Source organism: Camelus dromedarius, chromosome 30 (genome assembly GCF_036321535.1).
Source record: "Camelus dromedarius isolate mCamDro1 chromosome 30, mCamDro1.pat, whole genome shotgun sequence".
Taxonomy (NCBI): Eukaryota; Metazoa; Chordata; class Mammalia; order Artiodactyla; family Camelidae; genus Camelus; species Camelus dromedarius.
Window position 1 is genome coordinate 18765303 of NC_087465.1, and position 25305 is coordinate 18790607.

Genomic DNA, 25305 nt, shown 5'->3' on the forward strand with positions numbered 1-25305 from the left:
ATAAAACAAAACAAAACAACAGCTGGTAGACAGTAGCCAGCAACAAACACCCTTCGGTATTTCTGAGCAAACACGGGCAAAGTAACGTTTTTCCTACCTTCTGTAAACAATCTGTGTTTAAATCAGGCATACACAATACCTTCTAAAAGCTGGCCACTGTTGGGTGTTTAATGAATCCCGAAGAGTAAAGAAGCCAGCTAGGTGGTGACTGTTTGATCCACACACCTTGGCTGGAGACCGGAGTGCACAACAAACCCGCCCAGGCTCATGCTTCTGGGTTCTTCTGTCAGGAGAGCCTGGGGCTGGAGGGCAGCACAGCCCAAGTCGCCCCTTCCCGCTAGAAGGCGCTGAGGAGCACTCAGTGCGCACACACGGGTTACATTCATGAGGAAACAATCTTCCTGCCCACCCAGCACTATATTTAGAGCCATCTCTTGGCGTGCAAACGTATATTTCTGGGCTTTCTGCCACTCAGACAAAAAAAAAGGACAGGAAAAACTGGTTTGGTTCCAGTGCTGAACCCAAACAACAAACGTTAAATGTGGCCTTCCCCATTGATGCATTTTGGTGTCAAACATCACTCCTCCTTCAAAAGCAGTGAGCACGGGATGTGGCTCTGAAGAATGCTTTTTTCTCCTCATTCTAATGAGTAAAATGTGTTCCACTCTCTAAAGGGATATTTAGTAAAGAAGGGAGCGGTGGAGCAAATTTCTAGGAGAAGGGCAGAATCTCTGGAAATTTTTCAAGTCTGGGGTGGTAGACTTCCCCATAGACGCTGGAGTCCCTGGGAAAAGTTAAACCCCAAAGCTCGCTGTGGAGCTGATGGAAAAAGAACATGCGATGTTAGATCGCCAGGCCCCTCCAAGCCTCAAATGCAGACCTGGGGAGAAACACTCCCTAGCATTTTGCTGCTTTGCCAGGGAACAGCTGGCATTTGAGAACACCAGGTTCTTCACCAGGAGAAGAGACCTTGAGACACACACCCCGAGCAAGCAGCTCCAAGTCTTTCTCATACCAGTTCCAAACCGTGGAATGCCGGGCTGTCTCAGAAATGAGCAAGGCAAACAGCTTGCCCCAACTTAGTGGGCCCTTCCCTACTTTTTCCTTCCAGTGTGTCTCTTCTTATAATCATCTTTACGGAGTTTATCTCAACAATTCTGTTCGCACAAGACCCTGCCATGGCACTCACTGCCTAGAAAAGTGGTAGCTGGACAACCGATCTCATCCATAAATGGAGCCTCCAGCAGGACAGTCTTTCAGTGGTTTGGATGAATATTTCCTCCACAGGTCACCTCTAATGACTTCAACAAACATATTAAAGGAAAGAATAAAAATATCTTCAGTTTGGCGGTCATTCTTCCATGCTAAAATTAATACTATGACAAAAAAACTAAAATAAGAATTAAATTAAAAAAAAAAAACCCTGCACAAAATTTCTTAAAAGTACTAAATGATACGGATGCAAAATAGGTTCACAGGATGTGAAGTATGAACACCCTGAAAGTTGGAGAACAGTGCTGTGCAAAACCTCTTCTAATTTGGGATTTCACAAATGGACAACGGCAAAGGAAACTGACTTGCTGTCAAACAGAAGAACATGCTCAGTGTCCAGGCCTTTGGGACTGTTCCCAAGGCTTCCTTCCTCCAGGCCCAGGGTGGATTGCAGGCCCTGCTCCCCTGATATTGAGAATGGCCTCTCGATTTGCTCAGGTTAGAGGAATGTCAGTGGACGTGACACGTGTCATCTTTCTAATGCTGGTGCTCAGACCTCTGTGTCCTCTTCCTCGCCACATTTACCTGAGCCCTAGATGGACAAGAAGCACAAGCCAGAAATAAGCCCTTGCTGCTTAAATGTTTAAATCCAGTGAGATTTGAGGGGCTTGCTTGTTACCACAGCAAACCAAGTCTAACTGACCAATACACTATATTAGTAAACAATGAACAATAATTAGCAGAAGATAATTGTGTCACAGGTCCCGGTACCAAGAAAGCACTCAAGTCCAGCCTTACAATGGTCCCCCATCCCCCACAGCTTAAGATGCATAGCCAGTCAACTTCTATGATACCTCCTAGCAGCTCTACCAAAACCCAAAGCAAATAAAACATGTAAGAAAAAGCAGCATAGAAAGAGTCCAGCTAAGGAAAACAGGTATGATTGCTGAGAAACAAAGTGATTCCCAGAATCTCTGACTCCGTGATTCTCAACATGAGTGCTCACCTGGGCCCAGCCCCAAAATTCAGATTAACTTGGTTCCAGGTAGACGCCAGGCATCTGTCCTGCTTCCCAGGCTCCCTCTGTGGTTTCAGTGTGCAGCCAAGCTTAAGAACCGTGGCTTCGCATGACTGGGCTCTGTTATTTTCCAAAACTCAATCCTGGGACATTAAATATTATAGGAAAAAAGAAACGCACCAAACAGTACCCTTAAGTAGCATGTTCGTGTTACATGAAATGAGTGTCCTTGGGTACTGGGGTTACCAGTTTTCCCTTCGTCCAGCAGTAGAACTCATTCCCAGTTCGTGGTTTGTTGGTCATCTCATACTCTTATTCTATCCCTGGAGTCACCAGCAGCAACAGCTCTAACACCAGCACCACAGGAGGTGACTCTCTCCACCAGTCAGGGATACAGGACTCTGAACGCGAGTTCAGTATGGATTCAGGATCAGGTACCTGTCATCTTTCAAAGACTTGTAATTAACTTGGTTAGTTAAGAAAACAAACATTCAAAAGTTTATTTGACCTCACCCATAAAAGTACTCCTTCCTCATTCTAACCATAGGAGAAACACATGATCACCACAGTTCAAATTGTTTAAATGAAAGGAACTCTGTGTTTACTAATCTATATTATGATTTACTTTAACTATTTCACTTCTGGACCAGGTAATATTTGCTACAAAAATAATAAGAATAATTCAACTTATTATATGTTCAACAATGCTGTTTCATTTTCTAACCATGTATGATTTTTAACCACGAGATAATATATACTAAAGAAAATACGAAAATACAGAAAACCAGAGAGAAAACAAGTACTCATGTCTTATGTGTGAAGTTGGTAGAAGCAAGGATCTTGAATTATGTGATTCTTAGGCTAGTTTTTATACACTTTTTAATCCAAGCAGCTAAAAGCGAATGTCTCAAATAAATAGACCTTAAGATGTTAATCAACACCCTGGCTGTTCTCCCATAACCATATTTACAAGGAAATTCTCCCACTTTCCTCCTCTCAGCTTTTTTTGCTGCTTTCAAAATTGCCCTCTTACGCCGGCATCTTATCATTTTGAGCACATCCAGGCCTACTAATCACTGTGAGCTTCAGAAGCTACAAAACTGGCTTCTCTGGGGTCTTCTTGGACAGTTTAGCTGACTTGAAATCTCTGTAACAACCCAAATGTACGGATATCTTTGGAAGAGATAAACCAGGCCAAAGCAAGCAGAGATGGTGGCTCAAGGGCATGTGTGTTGCAACACAAGTTTGCGTGTAGATTATGTGGCAGCTGCAGGACAGAATGAAGAGGAAATGTTGTTTTTGAGACAGTTTTCAGAAACACTCAACAAGACTAAAAACAAGCAGAGGGTAAGTGTGATTACTCAGATGTTAGAAGAGAGGCTTTAATACTGAGAAACAAGCCAACTGGGGATTTCTCCTTTCAGACTCCTTAAAAACAGGAAACTTTATGTTGTATGTCCTTCTGAGTACATCTCCCATACGTAATTGCCCCTAAGTAGAAATAAAAAGGCTCATCAGGAAAAATTAGCCAGCTCCCACCTTGAGTTGGACACATAATTCTCATCTTTCTCAGCTCTCCCACTGACGTCCTATCCATCATGAAAAGGTTTGTATTCACCAACAATAAGCCATGCTCCTTTTAAATTTTTCTTTTCTAGGTGGAGGTCATGGGTTTACTCTGAGCCAACTACTTACTAATTCTCACTGGAGCTCTTAAACCAATATAACATCCTCGTGGAAGAAACTAGGCAATAATCTGACACCCAGTTTTCTTTCTAATTTTAACTGGATGACATAAAGTTGACATCAGAAAATAAGGGCACTTAACATCACACACTATTCAACTCCGTTCCACCCCGCTCATACTGGTTCATGAAGGGCGATCAGGAACACCTCTTCTGACTCCGTGTTTAGAAATGTTAAGTTGGTTGAAAATGGTCAAGTAGGAGTATTTACACCAGAGAAATCAGCTAATGATCAAAATCAGGGCTTCCCTTTTCTTCTGGGGAGCTAATTATTAAATATTTACCAGAAAAACACTGCTTTCATCCATCCATTCAATCATCTAACAAATGTTTACTGAAATCTAATATGGGCTAGTGGACGTTGTGATAAACTTTTTTTTTTGGTTTCATTTTTTTTTTATTGACGTATAGTCGATTTACAATGTTGTGTTAGTCTCCGATGTACAGCACAGTGATTCAGTTATACATACATGTGTTCTTTTTCATTATAGGCTATTACAAGCTATTGACTATGGTAATAAACTTTGAAGGTTTGAAGACAAACCTACAGTCTGTGCCATTAATCAGCTTAGAGTTTAGTTTACTAGAATGTGTGGACCAGTTAAAATCCTAGTCTATCCCAGCTGAGTTAGACGGTCCTCGATGGTGTTAGCATCTTGAGAAATCCTAAAAAAAACTCTAGTAGACTATTAGACAATGAAGGGGAACCTCACTTTTTAAATTAAACTTTTTTTTTTTGGAGAGAACAAAGACTAATTGTTGAAATATTTGATTTGGTGATTTTACAGGGGCCTGGCACACTCACTAAGCTTTTTTAAAAATTAAACTTTTTATTTTGAGATCATTGTAGAGTCACATGAAGTGGTAAGAAATAATACAGAAGTAACCCACCTATTGTACCCACTGCCCTTAACCTCTTTATTGTATTGTGCACAACTGTAGTGCAATATCCCCACCAGGACACCAACACCAACACAGTCAAGGAAGAGAACATTTCCACCACCTCAAGGATCCCTTGTGTTGTCCTATGACAGCCACACCCCCTTGCCTCCCACCTCCCACCCTCTCCTCAACCCCCGGCAGCCACTATGTATCTGTTTTCCATTTCTGTAGTGTTATCATCTCAAAAATGTTAAATAGAATTGCACAGACAGTAATATCTGGGAACAGCTTTTTTTTTTCCCCCACTCACCATACCTCACTGCCAGTTTGTTTGTGTCGCTGAGTAGTATCCCAGAGTGTCAGTGTACCACAGTTTATTTCAGCATTTGTCCACTGAAGGTCATTTAGCCTGCTTCCAAGTTTTGGCTATTATGAATAAAACTGCTCTAAAACATTCAGGTATAGGTTTTTGTGTCAACATAGGTCTTCATTTCTCGGGGATGAATGCCTGTGAGTGCAATTGCTGGGTCATATGGTATTTGCATGTTTAGTTTTTTAAGAAATAGTTTTACAGAGTGGCTGTGATATTTTACATTTCCATCAGCAAATATACGAGTGATCCAGTTTTTCTGCATCTTCGCCAGCATTCAGTGTTGTCACTGTTTTTTATTTTAGCCATTCTGACAGGCGTGCAGTCTTCGACTGCGGTCTTGATTCGCACTTCCCTGATGGCTAATGATGTTGAACATCTGTCTGTGTGCTTATTTTCTATATGCATGTCCTCCTTCCTGAAGTGTCTGTTTTATATATTGCTGAAGTCTATTTGCTGATATTTTGCCGAGGATTTTTGAATTTATGTTCACGGGAGATAATGCTCTGTAGTTTTCTTTTTTTGTACTATCTTTGTCTGGTTTCGGTATCAGGGTAATATTAAATTCAAGAGAAGAAAATCCTGTTGTAGTTACACGTACTTTTGTTTACCATGTTCTTTTTCCTTTCCTGATGTTTCAAGTTTCTTTCTTCTATTGTTTAGAGAACTTCTTTCAGCTATTATTTTAGGGTAGATCTGCTGGTGACAAATTCTCTTAGTTTTCCTTCACTTAAGAATGCCTTGATTTTCAACTCATTACTGAAGGATATTTTTGCTAAATACAAATGCTGGATTGATAGTTCTTTTCTTTCAACACATGAAAATGTTGTCATTTTTTTCTTAATGGTTTCTGCTGAGAAACCTACTGTCATTCAAGTTGTTTTTTCCATGTAGGTAGGGTCATTTTTCTCTGGCTGCTTCCAAGACCTTTTCTTTGTCTCAGACAAAGAAAACTTCCAGAAGTGTAATTATGCTGTATCTTACTGTGATGGTTAACTGTATCTGTTAACCTACCTAGGCCACACTACCAAGATATCTGGTCAAAATTATTCTCGATACTTCTGTGAAGGTTTTTAAAGATGAGATTAACATTTAAATCAGCAGACTTCGAGTAAATCAGATTAGCCTCCATCATGTGGGTGGACCTCATCCAATCAATTAAATGCCTTCATAGAAAAATGACCTTCCTCCCCTAAGGAAAAGGAAATTCTGCCAGCAGACTGCCTTCAGACTTGAACTACACCAACTCTCCCCTAGGTCTACCCCCTACCAGCCTGCTGTGCCAGTTTTGGACTTGTCAGCCTACACAATCATGTGAGCTAATTCCTTAAAATAAATCTTCCTCTCAGAGAGACAGAACCAACAGAATGTCTGTCTATGTGTGTACGTATTCTGTATATGTGTGTGTATCCCATATGTGTGTGTGTATTCTATACATACATGTATATATGTATCTATACATGTATATATGCATGTATATATGTGTGCACTGTATATACAATACACACATGTGGATATATTTTTGTTTTATAGACACATGTATATATACATATATAGGTATAAATGCACACACTTTCTATTAGTTCTGTATCTTTGAGAGAGAGAGAGTTTTTTTTTTAAGGAATTGCCTCACATTATTGGGGAAGCTGGTAAGTCCAAAATCTGCAAGGTGGATGGAGCCAATAGGACGTGTGTGTGTGTGTGTGTGAGAGAGACAGAGAGAGAGAGAGGGAGAGTGAGAGGAACCCTGACAAATCCATTTGGCATGAAATTCTTTAGGTTTATTCCATTTGAGGTTTGATGGGTGTCTTAAATCTGTAGGTCTAAGTATCTTGCCAAATTTGTGATGTTTTCAGCCATTATTTCTTCAAGTACCTTTTCTGCCCCCTCTCTTTCTTTTCTCCTTCCAGGGATCTGATGACACAAATGCTAGATCTTCTGTTACAGTCCCACAGGTCCCTGAGGCTCTGTTCATTTCTTTTTAGCCTAATTTCCTCTCTGTTGTTCAGACTCAGTACTTTCTATTGTTTTGTCTCCCAGTTCACTAATTCCTCCTCTGACCCCTCTGTTCTGCTCTGTCCATACACTGAGCTTTTATTTAGGTTACTGGATTTTTTTCAGTTCTGAAATTTCTATTTGGTTTTTTTTAGTATATCTTCTATGTCTCTGCTGAGGCTTTCTGTTTTTCTTTTGTTTCAAGCATGTTCATAATTTTCAGTTGAAGCATTTTTATCATGACTGCTTTTAAATCTTTGTCAGATAACCCTAACATCTCTGTTGTCTTGGTGTTGGCCTCTACTGATTGCCTTTTTCATTCAGTTTGAGATCTTCTGGTTTTTTTGTTTTGTTTTGTATTATGAGCAATTTTTCAATTGAAACCTGAACATTTTTTATTATGTGATGAAACTCTGGATGTCACGTGACCCTTCTGTTTTAACTGGTCTTCTCTGACACGCCTCTGGCAAGGGAAGTGGGGAGGTCTTGTTAAAGTGCAAAGTGGAGGCAGAAGTCCAGATTCCCCACCTGCATCTGTTGACATCAGATGGGGGGCTCCTATTGGGTGGGGATGGGAGTTCCAGTTCTCCACATGGTCTCCACTGAGGGGGGTCATTACTGGCCAGTGGAGATGAAAATCTAAGCTCCCCATTGGCCGCTGGGAGTGTTGAGGCCCCACTGATTCACAAGGGTGGAAGTCTAGGCTTCCAACTGTGCCTGGGCTGCTGTGGGTGGGGTCAGGCCCACAGTGTTTCCTGTGGTGTTTGACTGAAGTAGAATGGTTATGTTTAAGGGTTTTCTGCCCTCCTAGGTTGCCCCTTTCCTGTCTCTGGGCTAAGAGAGAGCAGGCTTTTTGGTGTTGTTTCTGGAGCTTTTTTTGTCTGTGCCATTGGCGTTTCCTGTGTGCCTGCTCCATCAGCAGCAAGTCAGGGGTATATGAAGGACAAAGAAAACCTAGGGGACTCCCCCCACCCACCCCCTCGGTGTCCCTCTGGTCCCGAGGTCTCTAGTCGGTCGGCCTTCTTCTCTCCACTTTTCACCTCTGTGTTTGTTTTATATAAAATGTCCAGAGTTTTTAATTGTTCTTAGGGGAAGGAATAGGGAAAAGTATATTTACTCAGTCTTCTGGAAAGCTACACTCAGCTATTTTTTTTTTTAAATTACTTTATCACTTTAGGGATAAAATAAAAGAGCACCACTGGATCCCAACAAATCAGTTGATATTCTTGCCATAATTATGGAGCATCAAATATCTTGCTTATAAAAACATGATTTTGCTTAGATTAACTGCAAAGAATTTGCTGATAATCTATGTAGCGAAGGCTGTGGGTCTGTTTCATTCTCTATTTACACGACATAGAATCGTTTTTGAATTAGCATATCAACTTCTCTCTCTTCAGTTGGATGAAAGCATGGATGCTAATGATTTGGCTGTCCTATCAGTCTGCCTTTCTAAATTTATAATTGTGGATCTGAGAAGCCACGAAAAGTGCTTGAAGGTAAAACAAATTATAAAGCTATTTGCAACGAGTTATTTTTCAGCGTTTATAGAGTAGCCTGGTACAGAACACCCATCTGCATAGGTAAGACCCGTGTAGTCTGAACACAGGTGGGGCCAAGTCTATGGTAGGTAAAAATTTTAGAATAGTAACCCTTACTTAGTGGAATATCCCAAATATATCATTCTCTAGGAATATCTTTCCTCAGTCTGCTTGTTGATTTACTTCAAGTGTGGTGAAAAATGATAGGGTGGAAAAAAAGAGAAAATTATACAGCAAGGACAACAATAAAACACAGTTGTTTGAATATTTATCTTTCCGGACAATTCTAGAGTGAAATGGCAAGTGATGAACATTTGCTCTAATACGTAGATAAATGCTTCCTTACATGGGAGACTTCACTGAATTATTTTTCTTCCTTGATGGGGGAAAAATTCTACTATAAACGGTAAACACTTTGGTAAGGTGAACGAATATTTATCTTCATGCTAAAGAGCAGCTCGTAAAGTTGGCTTTAAGAATGTCATTCGTATTACACACGTAATTTTTCAACATTTTAAAACTTCGCATTTCAAAATAATTTTTTTCATGCACTCTTCATAATCATTACTTTTAATAGCTGCACAATATTCCTTGGGGGCACTATATTATAATTCATTAAACAGTCCATTATTGCTAACAAACAGTTAACTCACTTGCAGTGTTTCACTTTTATAAATAATAATATGTGACAAAAAAAATAATATGTGACAAGTTTTTGCACATAGTTTTCCACCCTACCCTCGACTTTGGATTATTTTCTTAAGCTAAAGCCTGTGAAATAAAATGACTGAATCAATGGTATGATGATTCTTATGACTCATTATAAGAACTGCTAAATTACTTCCCAACAGACTTGTACGACTTTATAAAGCCACCAGCAACGTAAGAGGATGGGAACTTGTCTGCATCCTCTCCAGCTAGTCACTGTTATTGAAAAGAAAAGAAGATGACTTTAGAGTTGAAATATGAATTGCTTAATCTGCACTGATTTATTGGACAGTTGTTTACTAGTTTGACTTCTTTTATGAAATGTCTGTGGTGGACCTTTGCCATTCATCTCTTCGGATTTAGAGATTATCTTAAATCAATTAGAATGACTTTAAAAAATATAATAATCAAAATATTAATGTGCAAATTGTTTCACCAGTACTTTAATATTTTTTAATGTAATACGGTTTTCACTTCTATGTAGTTAAAATGTCTGATTCTTTCCTTTGTGATTCATTCAGTTTATTCTAGGCTTAGAATGTCATTCACTATAATTGCTTTTCTTCTTCTTTTTATACCTGTGTATATTTTTTACTTTCTAGTCAATACGAGTTAGTTCAGTGTTTGTTTTGAGTGGAAAGGCAAAGGTGATTTTTTTTTTGAAAATTCCTAAGAATTTTTCTCACTCTGATTTCATGAATAACCCTGCACCTCACTATTATCTACCACGTGAGAAATTCTTACTTATGCCAGGACGTTTGGCTGTCTGTTTCAGCCCACTGGTCCCTACCTAGCTTTGTGTCATTACTGTTTTAACCACTGCAGCAATACAGAATATTGCATGTGGTCAATGACTGGTCAAATGAAAACAGAACCTGGCCATCACTTTACTAAACTCTAGAATTACTTCTATTAATTTCTCATTATTTAAAATTTCTAGGTATGTGATCAAAATATAATACTTTTATCTCTTCTTTCCCAGCACTTATACATAATATCTTACTGATCTGACCAAGATTTTATTAAACAACACTGAATATGAAAGATGACAGTGATCATTCTTTTTTCTTAAAGACACTGAGAAAAGATGCTTCCAAAAGAATTCCCAAAATATTTTGAACGCAAGCCACTTGAACTTCTGCTGAAAGCCAGGAAATACAATAACTTAACAGCCATACAAGTATTTGTATTTACAACTCTTGTTTGATGGAATCAATTCTTGTAGTTTTGTTGTTTAAACATTTAATTTTTTATATCTTTAAAAAAATTATTTTTGTGTTCTCTATTTTTAAATATTCTGTTTATTGTTTGTTTTTTGTTTTTGTTTTGGGGGAGGTAATTAGGTTTACTTATTTACTTCAGTGGAGGTACTGGGTATTGAACCCATGCTAAGCACGCACTCCACCCCTGAGCTATAAAAAGTTTAATTTTTGATGCACTTCATATATCTATTTTAGGCCAAATCTAGCACAACATCTTTTTTTAAAAGCAATTTTTAAATAAAAGTTATGCATGCAGAAAACAGAAAGTATTTTGTCTTACTTGGTGTCTATAATCAGACGTATGTACCTCTAAATAATGCCCAGGTACTTCTAAATAATGTGGGCAAGTTGACCACAAAACAGGTGTTAGCAGCTGCCTAGCACCCAGCCGTCTCTACCTCCCTTCCCGCTCCACCCTAGCCCTACTTCCCTGGGACTGCTGTCTCAGAACCCCACACAAGCGACCTCACCTCTTTTCCTTACATCACCATTTTTCCTCCCTTCAAAAGATCATGTACAAGCCGTGTTTTCCCTTCCCAACCATCACAAAGCGTCAAAGTCATCACAAGAGACTGTTACTCAGTGCACGAGTGCCTTTACCCAGGCTCCCCTGCCATAGTCTGACACTCTTTCCTACATATCTCAGGAAAATCATTCCTCACTTCACTCCCTCTGCCAGCTGAAAGGCAAGACAGGCATCAGTAAGACTGCACTATAAGAGCTGAAGTCAAATGAGACTTAATATAGCTTCAGGTCTTTGAGCGTCTGTGTCATCGAAAAGACCTAAGTTTCCTGTAGACACTCACAAATCTCCACGCCCATTCTCACCCTGTGGGTTCCTCTGATTAAACTTGTTTTTCTCTCTTCATCAGCATCAAGAGTAAGGAGGCTCATCTTATTGGCTTTTTGTGCTGTTTTACTTGGTTTGAATGAGTGGTACTGGACTGGTTTCAGCTTTTGCTATCAGAAGGGGACACAGCACCATCACCTGTATGATGCAGTCCTGGAGGGGAGGACAGTGGAGGCGGATGAAGGACAAAGGGGAGAAGCTGGGGTCTTGGAAACTATGGCAAAAGCAGCAGCTCTGAGGAATGGTCAACATCACCTATCAAGTCCGAACGAGGGCCAGGACAAAGCAAAGGCCAATGGCAGCTCCAGGGCGTGCAGTGGTGGGCAGTGGGGCATTCCCGGGGAGTGCGACATGTGTCCAGCTCACTCCTTTGGGGTCATAACAGTACTATAATGCAGAGTTCAGTAGCAACTAAAAAATGCATCTGGGATTGCACAGGGAAGAATGAGTGGTGGTCAGACAGTGTCTAGATCTTGGCCGCTGGGATGGACTGCCTGGGTTGGAATCCTGAATCTCGTTTTGTTAGCTATTGGATCTTAGCATCTTTCTTCACTTCTCTGGTGCTTTGGTCTCCTTTATCCAGAAAATAGTTATAACGAATCTCATAGGATTATTGTAAAGACTGAATCCACATATGTAAAGCGTTTGGAACCATGTTTGGTGTATACTGCTACATGTGCATTAGTTATTACTTCTAAAATCATTATCATTATTATTCTTTAGGCAGCAGAGTTTCCAGGTTGAATGAGAAACCCCATATGCCAGATCTGGACACAAACTTGGTGTCTTGCAAAGGACACTAGCACCTGACCGTATTCCTAAAATCCAGACAGCTTTAGTTTTCAATGAACAGACTTTCCAAACCCCAACACAAGGAGAGACTTGGAGAGAAAGATGAAAATTATCTAGCTGGCTTTTCTTTTTCCATTTCTTTGAAGGATGTGCTTCCTGCCAGGTGGCAGGGCTCTCCGTGTGGACAGGTGGGGTGGGGAAAAGACTGACAAACAGTATGTTTTTAAGAATACATTTTATTGCCAATGTATTACATTTTGGCCACATTATGGGTTAAATTCGCTTTGTTTATTTATTAGCCTTTCAAGTGAACTTAATAGCTTTGCTTCCATGAGGAAAATGTACACTGAATTCCATTAATAAATGACTTATAACTAAGGACAATTCATTTGTTGGGGAATTTATGTATGTCTGGAAGACATTTAGCAATATTCTAAAAGGGCCTGCAATAGGATTGCTTGGTAGAAATCCCAGGGAACTTTCAAAGAGCAAAACCCTGTGAGACCAGAAAGCCTGACACCCAGCCCAGTATCAGCTTAATCAGGTCCCTACTTGCTCCGCTGCAGCCTCTGTATCGGGGCAGGTTAATCCCGGCCATCCAGCTGTATCGCCAAGTCCTACGATCATAGCAGCGCCTCCAAAGTTTGCTCAAAATCTGGTTCTCAGCCAGCGCTCAGCCCACACCCTTTACTACTTCCAACTGCGAAACTCAGACTTGATGTTTGGAAAAACACATTTTAAATCCTCTTTAGAACCATGTTCACTGACTGCGCTGAAAGGCTGAAAGACCGGCCACCTTCTAAACTCATCCAGCCTCAGGGACTGCCAGAGCTGGGTGCCGCCTGCAGCCACCAAGAGGGTCCTCTGCCTGGAACCCCTGCCTTACAGAAGAGTCTGTTAGATCATGACTCATGAGGCAAGTGCAGTCTCCTGGGGCCATTTTTAGTGGGAGCTGCTACAAGGGCACCCTTCCTTCTGAGCACCACTGTAGTTTGAAAAGAAATCTGTAAATTACTAGTGACTGGCAGGTGTCAGAGGCGCACGGTACCTTTCCTTTTCCCAACACTTTCTCCCAGCCATGAACTTTAGAAAAGCGGAAGTCTCTACCCTTTGGTTCCTTCAGGCTACTCGGTGTTTGGCTGCAAACTAGGTTGTAAGACAGAAATCACTAACAAATGAAAACCCTGTTTCACCACCAACTCTCCATTTGATTAAAAGGAACAGCATCACAAAGAACACTGAAATTTGAATTTCTAACAATACTCACATCCAGCAAAAGACAGAAGGTTGGTTTATTTAGGATGGTTCTTGCTAAAGACATGTCATCTCTAGAGACGGGGTCCAAACGGAAAAACTCAGGTCGCTGTTTCTGGTCTCAGGTTTGAATTTGATGAGTTAAACTCCATCAGTGGTTATTCAATATTTACTTACAGAAGTCCTTGTATTAGCCATCAGGAAATAGAATAAAGTAAGACAACAATGAATAAATGGCTAACTTCTGTACACTTAACTATATTCCAGGTACTTCACAGGCACTTTCTCATTTGAGCCTTACAATAACCCCAGGAAGGAGTTATTATTATCATCACCCCCGTTTATGAGGAAAGAACTGCAGCGAGGAGACCTTAAATAACCCGCCCAAGGGTCCAGGGCTGGCAAGTGGCTGGAGGGCTACACGGCAGGCTGACGCAGAGCCCTGGCTGTTAACCACCGAGTAACACTGTCTCTCACAGTCCTTGACCCGAGGACTTTAATCTAGAAGCAGTTGACATCTAGAGCCACGATAATGCAAGTACAGACATTAAGGCATGAGGCAGGATAAGGTAAATATCCCAAAAGGTGCAGACGGCTCTGAGATTCACATCCAATGGGAAGGAGTGGTGAAGCGCTCATGGGGAGACAGGACCTTGGATGGGCTTTGAATGATGTTTGGGTCTTAGGTGATGCAAGGATGGTGATGATGATGGAGGAACAGCCAGTCTTCCAGTCTTCCAGGAAGGAACAGTGTGGGTGAGTTCACGAAGACGGCAGGAGCAGGGAGGGTAACGGCAAATCGCACAGTTTGGCTGGAAGGTGAGGGACACGTGGAGAAGAGGAGGGAGGAGGAGGTGGAAAATACCGCTGGCAACATGACTGCAGAAAGCGCCTAATTCCAGGCTCAGAAATGTATCCGAAATTTTTCAAAGAGAGGGAAATCATCCCTTTCTTTTTCTAAGTAAGGAATCCCCACTGATGGCATGGAATCATAACAGTACTGGAGAGGGAGGGATGGGAGCTGCCAGACTTGGAAGCAGAATGGTTGCTGGGGGAAAAGGAGGACGATGGCATGGGCCCCGGGCTGAATGGTCACATCCCCAAAAGAGACATCCATGCCCTACTCCCTGACCTTATTTGGAAAAAAATGTCTTTGCAGATGCAGTTAAGTTGAGGATCTTGAGATGAGATCATCTTGGATTATCCGTGTGGGCCCTAAATCTAACGATAAGTGTCTTCACAAGAGAAAGTCAGGGGAAGATCTGAGAGAGGAGAGAAGACATGGAGAAGAAGACAAGGCAACGTGGCAGTGAAGGCAGAGCCTGGAGTGACGAGGCCACAAGTCAAGGACTGACAAGAGGCACGGGAGACAGCAAGGGGCCAAGTGTGGCCTCGTCTCCAGGGTCTCCCGAGGGAATAGAGCTCTGCTGGATTCTGGACTTCTGGCCTCCAGAACTATGCGAGAATACATTTCTGTAGTTTTAAGCCACCCAATTTGTGGTCATTTGTTACAGCAGCTCTGGGAACGTACAGAAGCATTCTTACTATGAGGTAGAAAAATCTGGAAGAGAGCTGATTTAGAGAAATGCTTAGAAACTGACCAATATAATGTATACAGTTTGCAGAAAAAATTTGGCACGTAGGCTAAGACAGTAAGTTGGGCAGAAAAAACAGGGCAGAATCTTTTCCTTTCCTACATCCCAGCTTATTATCATTAGTTTGGTTAAAACCTGTTAGTTTTTTTTTTTTTTGCATTTCAATAGAACTAGCTTTATTATTATTATTTTAAAACAAAAGAAATGGTCTAAAAGCAAATACAGATATGTACCAAGGGATGGATGTGACCTGGTACTTACAAAGGAGCTGTTGTGTCGCAAATGAAAACAGTATGTTAGGAGAGAAGAACCTTTCAGGTGCCGTCTGCTTGAATAATCTGGAGACGCAAGCTTGTCTGTCTAGGTGCATGTTACGTGCGCGTGGACCCCCGTCTCCAGGTTCTGATTCCTTTGGTCTGGGATGGGCTCAGAAGTGGTTTCGAAAGCATCCCAGGAGAGTCTGACACAAGCGATCCTTTAACACAGGGGTCAGCAAGCTTTTTCTATGAAGGGCTGGATTGTAAATATTTTAGGATTTACGTGCCATGAAGTGTCTGCTGCAAGTACCGGAATCTGCTACTGTGGCAGAAAAGCAGCCGTGGACGACATACGACAAATGAGAAGGAAAGGTTTGTGACGCACACCGAAATTTGAATTTCATAGAATTTTCCATGTGTCATGAAATATTATTCTGTAAAAACATGTCCTCCCCTCAACTATTTAACAATCTACGAAAACAGGTGGTGAGCCAGATTTGGTCCACGGGCCGTAGTTTGCCAATCCTAGCGTTCACATGCTGTGGTTTGCAAATTGCTGCTTTAAATGTTAGAGCTGAGTTTTTTTGTTTTTTTGTTTTTCCCAAGCCAGTGGCATGTCATGAAGCAGCAGGAGAGAGAGGAGGACTGAACAGCTGATGAACCAGGACCATGCCCAGCGTGCTGGCAGCCTCTTCCAAAGCAGCAGCCCATGATGTGCAACCACAGTGTAAAAGGGTGCCACTCATGGGAACGTGACCCTCCAGGCATGCTGTGGACTTAAAAATCAACGGAAAGCCATCGTGTTGGAGCAGTGATGGGCAGTCCCAGTGTAGGGACTGTAGCCTATGCGAGAAAGCCTGGTTTCCTCTGCTTTCACGCCGCCGCTTTTTCTCCCATTGAAGAATGTCTCAGAGGATGGAGGCAAGGGAGGGAGAGGGAAGACAGTCTCAAATTCACTCTAATTTTTAAGCCCTTCATAAATTCCAATGTGTTAAATGCAATTAGCAACAAATAAATTTCAATGTATTTCACAATGGTGGCTTGTGACCTGCCACCAAAATTATTAGAGAATTGTGACTCAGAGAAAGCAGGTTGCCTTCTCCATTCCTGGCCAACCATCACTGCTGTCTCCTGTCTGTACCTCTGGCTTCGAGTTAGTGCAGCTGGGGTAGATTTATTTGCAAGCTTCCTCTGTCTGGGTCACAGACACAAGCAAGGACACATAACAGAAATCCACGACAGAACCAAGTTTCAACAAGACCTCAACAGGCTGGAACTCTCAGCTCAAAATAATAAGATGAAATTTAACTAGGACAAATGTAATTGTCTGCATTTACATTTAAAGAGATTCGATTATAAAAGCACAAGTCGGAGGAGAGACTTTATGAGCAGCTGTGCGATGCACAAGTTCACAGAATAAAGGCCTCAGGGATGTTTTTAACCACAGTCTCCACAAGAGCTAGTGAGATGGAGCTGCTAAAGTACTTAATATAATTTTTTGGCCGCATTAACGCAATTACAATGTCGAGATGAATAAGAGTCCACGGTACTCTGAAATAATCAGATGACGTGTAGAGTCCCTCGGCAATTCTGGGCTTTCAGTTTGAAAAGGGACGTTAAAATAAAATAGTAGGAAAGGTTATTTAGTAACGGGTGTGTAAAGGGGAGGAAGACGGGGGTAAGAGAGAGACTGAAAAATACATTTCACTGAGAATATCTGAAGGGGCTGGAGATGTCAGCAGTGCTTTTGAGGAAGGACTTGGAAATATTTAGAAATGAAAGAAGTATCACATTTTGAAGGTTAAACTGCACAATTAAAGCAAAATGGGTCAAAGCTATACATGTACAAAGTCTGTACATTTGGAAAGCAGACCTGAAGGTATCAGATGGAACGTAATGTGTGCTCCAACAGAGGCGTGGATGTCTACCAGGAAACGGGGACAAAAGCGAGAGTGACAGAAGCAGACGACTGTCCGTCTGGCACTGCCCAGGGAGAGGGGCCCGTCCATCTCAGAGGGGTGAGCACAGTCTATTCAAACTGGGTTTTGAAGCCATCCCACATTTAAACCACACAACTTCAGTCTCTGCTTGTTCTTACCCCATGTTCTAGCAACATGGTTAACCTTGGGGTAATCTGACCTCTATTCAGCTTGCCTACTGGGAGACGATGTAGTATATTTCTTATTTTAAAAATTAATAAGCTTTATTTAAAAAAAATAGTTTCAGGTTCACAGCCAAATTGAGTGAAAAGTACGGAGTTCACACACACCCTCTGCCCCCCACACGTGGACAACCTCACCTGCTAACCACATCCCCCACCACAGTGGTGCATCTGTTACACTCAATGAATCAACATTCACACATAATTATCACCACAAAGTCCATAGTTTATATTAGGGTTCATTCTTGGCATTGTACATTCCATGGATTTTCACAACAGCACGATGACCTGTATTCACTCTTGTAGTATCGTTCAGTATAGGTTTGCTCCTAAAAATCTTCTATGCCTCACCTATTCATCTGTCCCTTATCCCTTGAAACCACTGATCTTCCTACTGCCCCATGGTTTTGCCTTTTCCAGACTGTCCTATAGTTAGAACCATTGAGCACGTAGCCTTTGGCTTCTTTCACGTAGTAACATGCATTCAGTTTCCTCCACATCTTTTCATGGCTTGATAGCTCATTTCTCCTCAGTGCTGAATAACATCCCACTGTCTGGATGAATCACAGTTTATTCATCCATTCATCGACTGAACGACATCTTGGTTGCTTCCAAGTTTTAGAAATCACAAATAAAGTTGCTATAAACATCTGTGTGCATGTTTCTGGGTGAACACAAGTTCTGAACTACTTTGGGTGAATACCAAGGAGTATGACTGCTGGATCATATGGTAAGAGTATGTTAATTTCTGTAACAAACTGCCAAACTGTGTTGCAAAGTGGCTGCACCATTTTGCATTCCCAGCAGTGAATGAGCGTTCCTGTTGCTCCACATCCTCACCAGCATTCGGTGTTGCCAGGGTCCCAGATTCTGGCCATTCTAACAGGTGTGTATAGTGGTATCTCGTTGTTTTAATTTTCAATTTCCCAATTTGCAATTCCCCAGTGCAATGTGGAACATCTTTTCTTATGCTTATTTGCCATCTACGTATCTTCTTTAGTGAGGTGTCTGCTAAGGTCTTTTGCCCATTTTTAAATTGGGTTGCTTCTTTTCTTAGTATTGAGTTTTAAAAGTTCTTTGCATATTTTGGATAAAAGTCCTTTATCAGATATGCCTTTGCAAATATTTTTCCCCAGTCTGTGATTTGTCTTCTCATTCTCTTATCATCGCCTTTCACAGTGCAGAAGTTTTCCATTTTAATGAGGTCTAGCTTATCAATTACTTCTTTCACGTATTGTGCCCTTTGGTTTTGTACCTAAAAGGCAGCACCATACCTAAGGTCTTCCAGCTTTTCTCCTAGGAATCTTTAAAAAAAAAATAAACTTTGCTTTTTAGAACAGTTTGAGATTTACAGAAAAACTGAAAAGATAGTACAGAGGTCTTCTAAAGCCCAGCATCCAGTTTCCCCTACTTACATTAATACGATACTTATGAAACATTTAATAATTGAGTATCGATACATTCTCATTTACTGAAGTCCATAACTGATTCAGAATTTCTTAGTTTTTCTAACGTCCTTTCTCTGTTCTGGTATCCTCGCCAGGACACCAACGCTAAATTCAGTCATGATGTCTCCTTAGGCTCCTCTTGGCTGTGACAGTTTCTCAGACTTTCCTTGCTTCAAGACCTTACAGTTTTAAGGAGTGCAGGTCAAGTATTTCATAGACTTCACATCTGGGATTTGTATGATGTTTTTTGCATGGTTATCCTGGGGTTATTGGATTTGGGGAAGAAGATCACGGAAGAAAAATGACATTTTCGTCACATCATATCAAGTACTAGCACAAGTCCATCACACTAGTAACATGGCTTGTCAGTGCTGATGATGACCCTGATTCCCTGGCTGAACTGTATTTGCTAGGCTTCACTGTAAAGTTACCAATCTGTCCTCATTTCTATACTGTACTCTTTGGAAGGACGTCATTTTCTGAGCAGCCTCTACTGAAGGAGTGGAGAATTATCCTCTATGTCCTTGAGGTGGGAGTATTTACATAAATTCCTTTGAATTCTTCTGCCAAGAGATTTGTTTACTTTCTCCCTTGTAACTGATTTATCAAATTGTTTATTTATATACATACATGGACTCGTGGATATTTATTGCACATTTTGGATTATCATCCAATTCTGCTTTATTTTGTTGCTTTAATTGTTTCTGCTTTGTACACTGGAAGCTCTTTCTGTTGAACCTGGGCCCCTTTGATGTGCACCCAGCAATGTGATTTGGTTTTGTTTCCTTTGTTTGTGTCTTTTTTTTACTTCCTTACTTTCTGGCATGATGAGATTCTCCAGGCTCATCTTGTATATTTCTTGTCTCAGTCCTAGAATCAGTCATTTCTTCCAACCCTCGGTTCCTTTTACTAGAGAACCAAATGGAAAACCCAGATATGAGCGCGAGGTGTGCTTGCTGCTGCTGGCGTGCTGTTGCTTCCAGGCCATCTCAGCTGACAGAGGAAGGAAATCTATGTGTGTCCACTAACCCGCAGATCCAAGCATATCTATAGATGTAACACCTGCATTTAAAGCCCCTGCTCATGTGAGTTGCCTAGGTGCTGAGTCACACGCAGGTATCTGGTCACCTCTGAGAGGTATCCAGCTTTTGCATCTGCCTGAAGCCCACCGCCCTGCTACACTGCCATGCACTACCCCTCCCTCGCTTCAGACATCCATGGGGATTTTTCGTCTGGAGAATAAAATATTTGGAAAGATATAATAGTTGCAATCAAATATTTGAGTATGTGTCACATGAAAGAGAGATAATTTGGGGTTGCTCCACAGGGCAGAACCAGAACCAACCATTAAGTTTTACGGAAGACAATTTGAAGTTAACATTAAGAAAAAAATCTGTAAAAATCAGACCTTTATTTTAAAAAGGAACGAGCTGGTTCCAAAAAGTCATAAACTCTGTATAGATAGATGTGCTCAGAGATTGGGTCACCATCAGCTTGTCCAGTCCACCGGGATGTTGTGGTGGAGATTTTCACGGGGTCATATACTGGACTCACTGATAGCCATGTCTCCTAACACAAAAACGTCTTAACCTATAATAAGAGCTGCTTAAAAAAAAAAAAAAAGATCTTAAATTCCAAGACCACAATCTAATCCCAAAAGATTAGAATTTATCATCAAGAAATGGATAAATAAGACTCCCGATTACTATCAGACGAAAAGAACGTATTTTCGTGAGTCTCCTTTAGTTGTAAAATACAGAAGTAAAATATACGAAAGAACAGAAGAGTCTTGTTTTCATTGAATAAGTGTGACTGAAGGAGAGGTGGACAGTATCCACTCTAATTGTTAAGATTACAGCAAATATTTGAACCATTGCAATAACCTCTCACAGAGAGAAGATTTAAAGCGCAGTTTTACACCTGCTGCACTCTGTGTGCCAGTTCATCTGATGAGAAGCTTCTGGGATTGCATCCAAGGAAGTCAGGCAATTCTGAACACCTTTTTCAGAAGTGCTGCCGGATTTTTTTTTTTTTCTCTTTACCTCTCCTTTTCCTCAAAAAAGTGTGCGGACGGGAGCACGGGTAGGTACATACACACATACGCTTTCACTCTCCTTAAATAAGTGATAAAGATCTAATCATCTCACCGACTCATCACTGGCAACCCAGATGTTCCTACTCAAGAAAAGCATAACACAAACCCCACAACGATTAGGAGATGAAAGAGCTCTCTAAGGTAAGCTTTTAATAAACACAGCCGTGGCATCCTGTGACAGGTCGCCGTATTTAAACATGCAGAATGAAACCATCAGGAATTTAAATGAAAAAGATGTATTTCAACTGAGTCAATGAGAATGGCTGACTCATCTCATTAAAAACAAATTTTTTTTTAATAGCAAGGCACATATTTACTGCCTTGTGTTCATCCCTTTCCAGGAAATTTTCCAGTAATAGCAATCCCAACTCAGTCCCATTCTCCATCCCTCCCATTTCTGGAGTCTGTGGTCCACAACGGAGCTTGCGCCTGAAAACGACCAACGAGTGCCACCCGTATGTTGTGACAGTTCTATCCAAAGAGATGTTGGGAAGGCGTGAGGCAGTCTTCAGGGAAGGGACATTCAGGGAAAGCTCTTTAAAAGGGGAAACTCAACTTTTCACCTTTTGCCCTTTGCCTTTCCTCTCATCTCTGCCTGGAGAAAGGTGTTATATCGGAAGCTACAGAAAAGGATCCTGGATGACAGCCACCAATGAAAGAACATGGAGAGAGATGTCACAAGAAGCGTGGGCTTCCTATGACATCAGGACCTGCCATATCAACTGTGAAGTGGTTCTTTGAGGCTTCTTGTTACATGACGAGGGGAAAAAAACTAATTTGCTTAAGCCACTCTACATGTTTCTACTACATGTTGCCAAACCAATTTTACCTAGAAAAATAATGTTGAGCACCCTTAAGTAATTTAAAAATACCCACTTGAAAACAGCAAATAGACTAACCACTACCTAACTATTCTTACAGCAGGTCTCCTAAGGACCTCCACTCTGAAATACTGCTGTCTGAGTTTGAATACATACGTGCTCCTGAAAGTTAACGTACTGTTTTCATCAAGAATAGTTTAAAATTAAAGTGGCCATTGTTTGGGGGACACTGGATGCCAAAGCATTACAAAGTGTTACAGTCAAATGAGATGCTATTAGATGCGTCTCAATTAGTTTCAGTTACTGAGCTTCCCTAGACGAGGACACACGGCTGGACCCAAGGGAAAATGGCGGTACACATCCTCCAAGAACACTCATTAGGAAGAAGCCAGAGTGACTGTGAAAGACACAGACGGCACTTTTAGTGATAGTTTTAAAGGGATGAGATGATTAAAAACTGGCCTAACGTTCTGAGGAGCTTTGATGTACAGCACCTACATCAACATGTGCTTCTTTTTTAAAATTATAATCAGTTTACCGTGTTGTGTCCATGTCTGGTGTACAGACAGTCATGCATATACACACATATATTCCTTTTCATATTCTTTTTCGTTATAGGTGGTTACAAGATATTGAATAGAGTTCCCTGTGCTATACAGGAGGTCCTTGTTGTTTATCTATTTTATGTATAGTAGTGTGTATCTGCATATCTTGAACTCCCAGTTTATGAGAATGCCTCGGTGTAATGGTGCCAGGCCCTGGTGGTACGGGAACTAGCTGTTGATTATCATGTCTAATTTTAATCATCATATTTTAGGTTGATATATCAGCAAAGACAGACTATATGGTAAATTTAGGTGAAGTATTATAATAGGCTAAATTAAACTGATTGGTAAAGATGGAAAACACCAAGAACATGAATAATAACTCAAACCAAACCTTGTGGTTCAGCTTCAACAACGAACACTAGATGAATACAGCAAAGTAAGTGTCCCCAAAGCGTCTGCCATTACCCCAAGGTTGTGCTTCTGTTTGATGGGGATAAAGACTATTCAACTCAAGAAAGGCTGTCAAGAAGAAATAGTCAGGGGAAGGGAAGGTCTTCACAAATGTGTTACTTGTATGTTAAGATCAAGTGACTTCTCAATCAACAGGTATTTCCTGATGAGCTTGCACTTCAGCATCTGGTAAGAGAATAAAGGTAAACGAGGTGGGAAGATCAGCGTGGGGCTGTGGGGAGCTGGTCAGAAATGCCACAGCCTTGCCAGCATGCTGGCTCAGCCAGAAGCTGCTGTTCTCACCCTCGAGTGTGCGTCAGTCCCACGTGGGAGGGATGTGGAACAAAAACTACGATGCCTGAATCCCACCCAAGAACTCAGGTTTCAATGGTTTCAGGACCCAGCCCAGGTAAAATATTATTTAAGAAATACTTCAGGTGATTCTGAAGCCAGTTAGGGTTGAGATTCCCTGGGCGGGAGTGATAGGGGATGGGCCTTGAGCTGGACCCTGGGGATGGGCAGGACAATAGATCAGTGGAGAGAAGAAAGATGAGTATTCTAGAAGGAAAAACATAAAAGGGATGGAGAAAGGAATGGCCAAGGGCAAAAGACAGTGAAGCACAGTGGAGACAGGCTGTTAGAAAATTGTGGGAAATAAAAATTACCTACATGTGACACGTACAGACGTAAGACGGGGCCAGATTATAGACGTTTCTATAAATGGTGGTAGGAAAGGGGAAACTACGGGTAAGGAAGTGACCAGGTGACAACAATACGGGGGCAAGACCAGTGTGGCAGGAGCCTGATGGATCAGTGCCAGCGCAGAGAAACAGACGCGGGAACAGCAGCTAGAAGGCAGATGCAGACGTCCCAGGTGGAATGAGGAGGTGCCAAACTGAGTGGCGACAAACCGGGCAGAGTGGGCAACCTTGAGGGGGGAGAAAAACCTCTGAGGGCGTGGAACCGGGATCACTGGAGGATGCTGAGGGATATCAAAGGAAAAGGGGGAGGAGCAAATGAGAAGAGGGAATGTCAAAGGAGCTCAGGACAACTAAGGGAGACGTAACCAATAATCCAGCTTGAGAGAACTTTGTGAAAAGGGTACAGAGAAGGTCCGTGGCAGGGCTCGTGTCCCAGTAGGGAGGGAGGGTGAATGATGGAACACAGCCCGCACAGTATTTTAAGATGCAGTGTGAGGCTAGGGTGGGGAGGGGAGAGTGGGCACTCTGGCAAAGCATCCCAGGTCAGAGCGGAGCTGGTTTAGTAAAGGCATGAGATCCTACTTTCATCCAAGTGAAAAAGGACTGCTCTGCTGGCCAGTATATTCAAGTGAAATGGAATTGAGATAAGAAGTCAAGGTGTAAAAGAGTATTTTCCATGTGCAGACCGACGTGCGCTTTCGGGCGGAATGGGATCATTAACAAGGACCTTCTGTTCACGCTCTGCCCTCGGGGGAGAAGCCCATGAGCAGGGAAAGCGGGATAATGGTGTATCAGTAGCTAGAGCAGCCCCTGTCCCTGGAGATCCTTAAGCAGAAATAGACGCAGAATCGTCCTAGATGAGGGTAAAGAGAGCGCCACCTCCTGTCAGAGCAGGTGGTGAGTGCAGGGCTCCGAGTTACGAATGATCCGAATGATAGGAGGCGAATGATCAGAGGCGAAGGCTTTCCCAGGTGCAGGAAATGACTGGGAGCTTGGAGGCTCACACAGGGGCATTCCCTGTGGGGAGATGACCACTGAATCCTAGCTCTGGGAACCCTGGCTTGTTATCTTATTAGCAGACTGATCCGTGGGCGTGCATAGCTCACCCAACTCCCTTACTCCGAAAGGGACTCCTACCTTCACTTCCAAAACACTTCCTTCCTCTGTGCAGGGAGAACCCGCTGAGGCTCCCGCTGACAAGGCTTCTCTCCGGGCACAGTCAGCTGGGCTCACAGCACGACAGCAGCAAGGTCAGCACGGGAGCAAGGCACAGCCAGGGAGGGAAGTGGGTTTCGTGCGGAGGAAGAAAGGGCCCAGGAAGCGATGCATTATAGTTGGAGAGGTTAAGTTTGAAGTATTTCCAGGACATCCATGCAAGCACGGCAGAGCCCAGGAGAAGGGCCAGGCTGGACTTCCGCTTGGGAATCCGCTCTCACTGGTGGGGGGGCGCCTGACCGGTGAGTGGGTGGGTGAGCTTCCTAAGGGGACAGCCCATTGTGAGCCTCCCAAAATTTGCTGAGTGATTGGGGAAAGAAAAACAGCGCTGAAAGCAGAGGCTTGGGGCACATCTTATGGGGGTGGGGGGAGTAGAAAGAAGAGT

General features: G+C 42.0%; 1 protein-coding gene across 1 annotated transcript in view; it reads right to left on the reverse strand.

The window, feature by feature from the left end:
- Positions 1–25305, reverse strand: part of ZNF704 (zinc finger protein 704) — a 178741-nt gene that overhangs the window by 91252 nt on the left and 62184 nt on the right. The window lies entirely within an intron of this gene.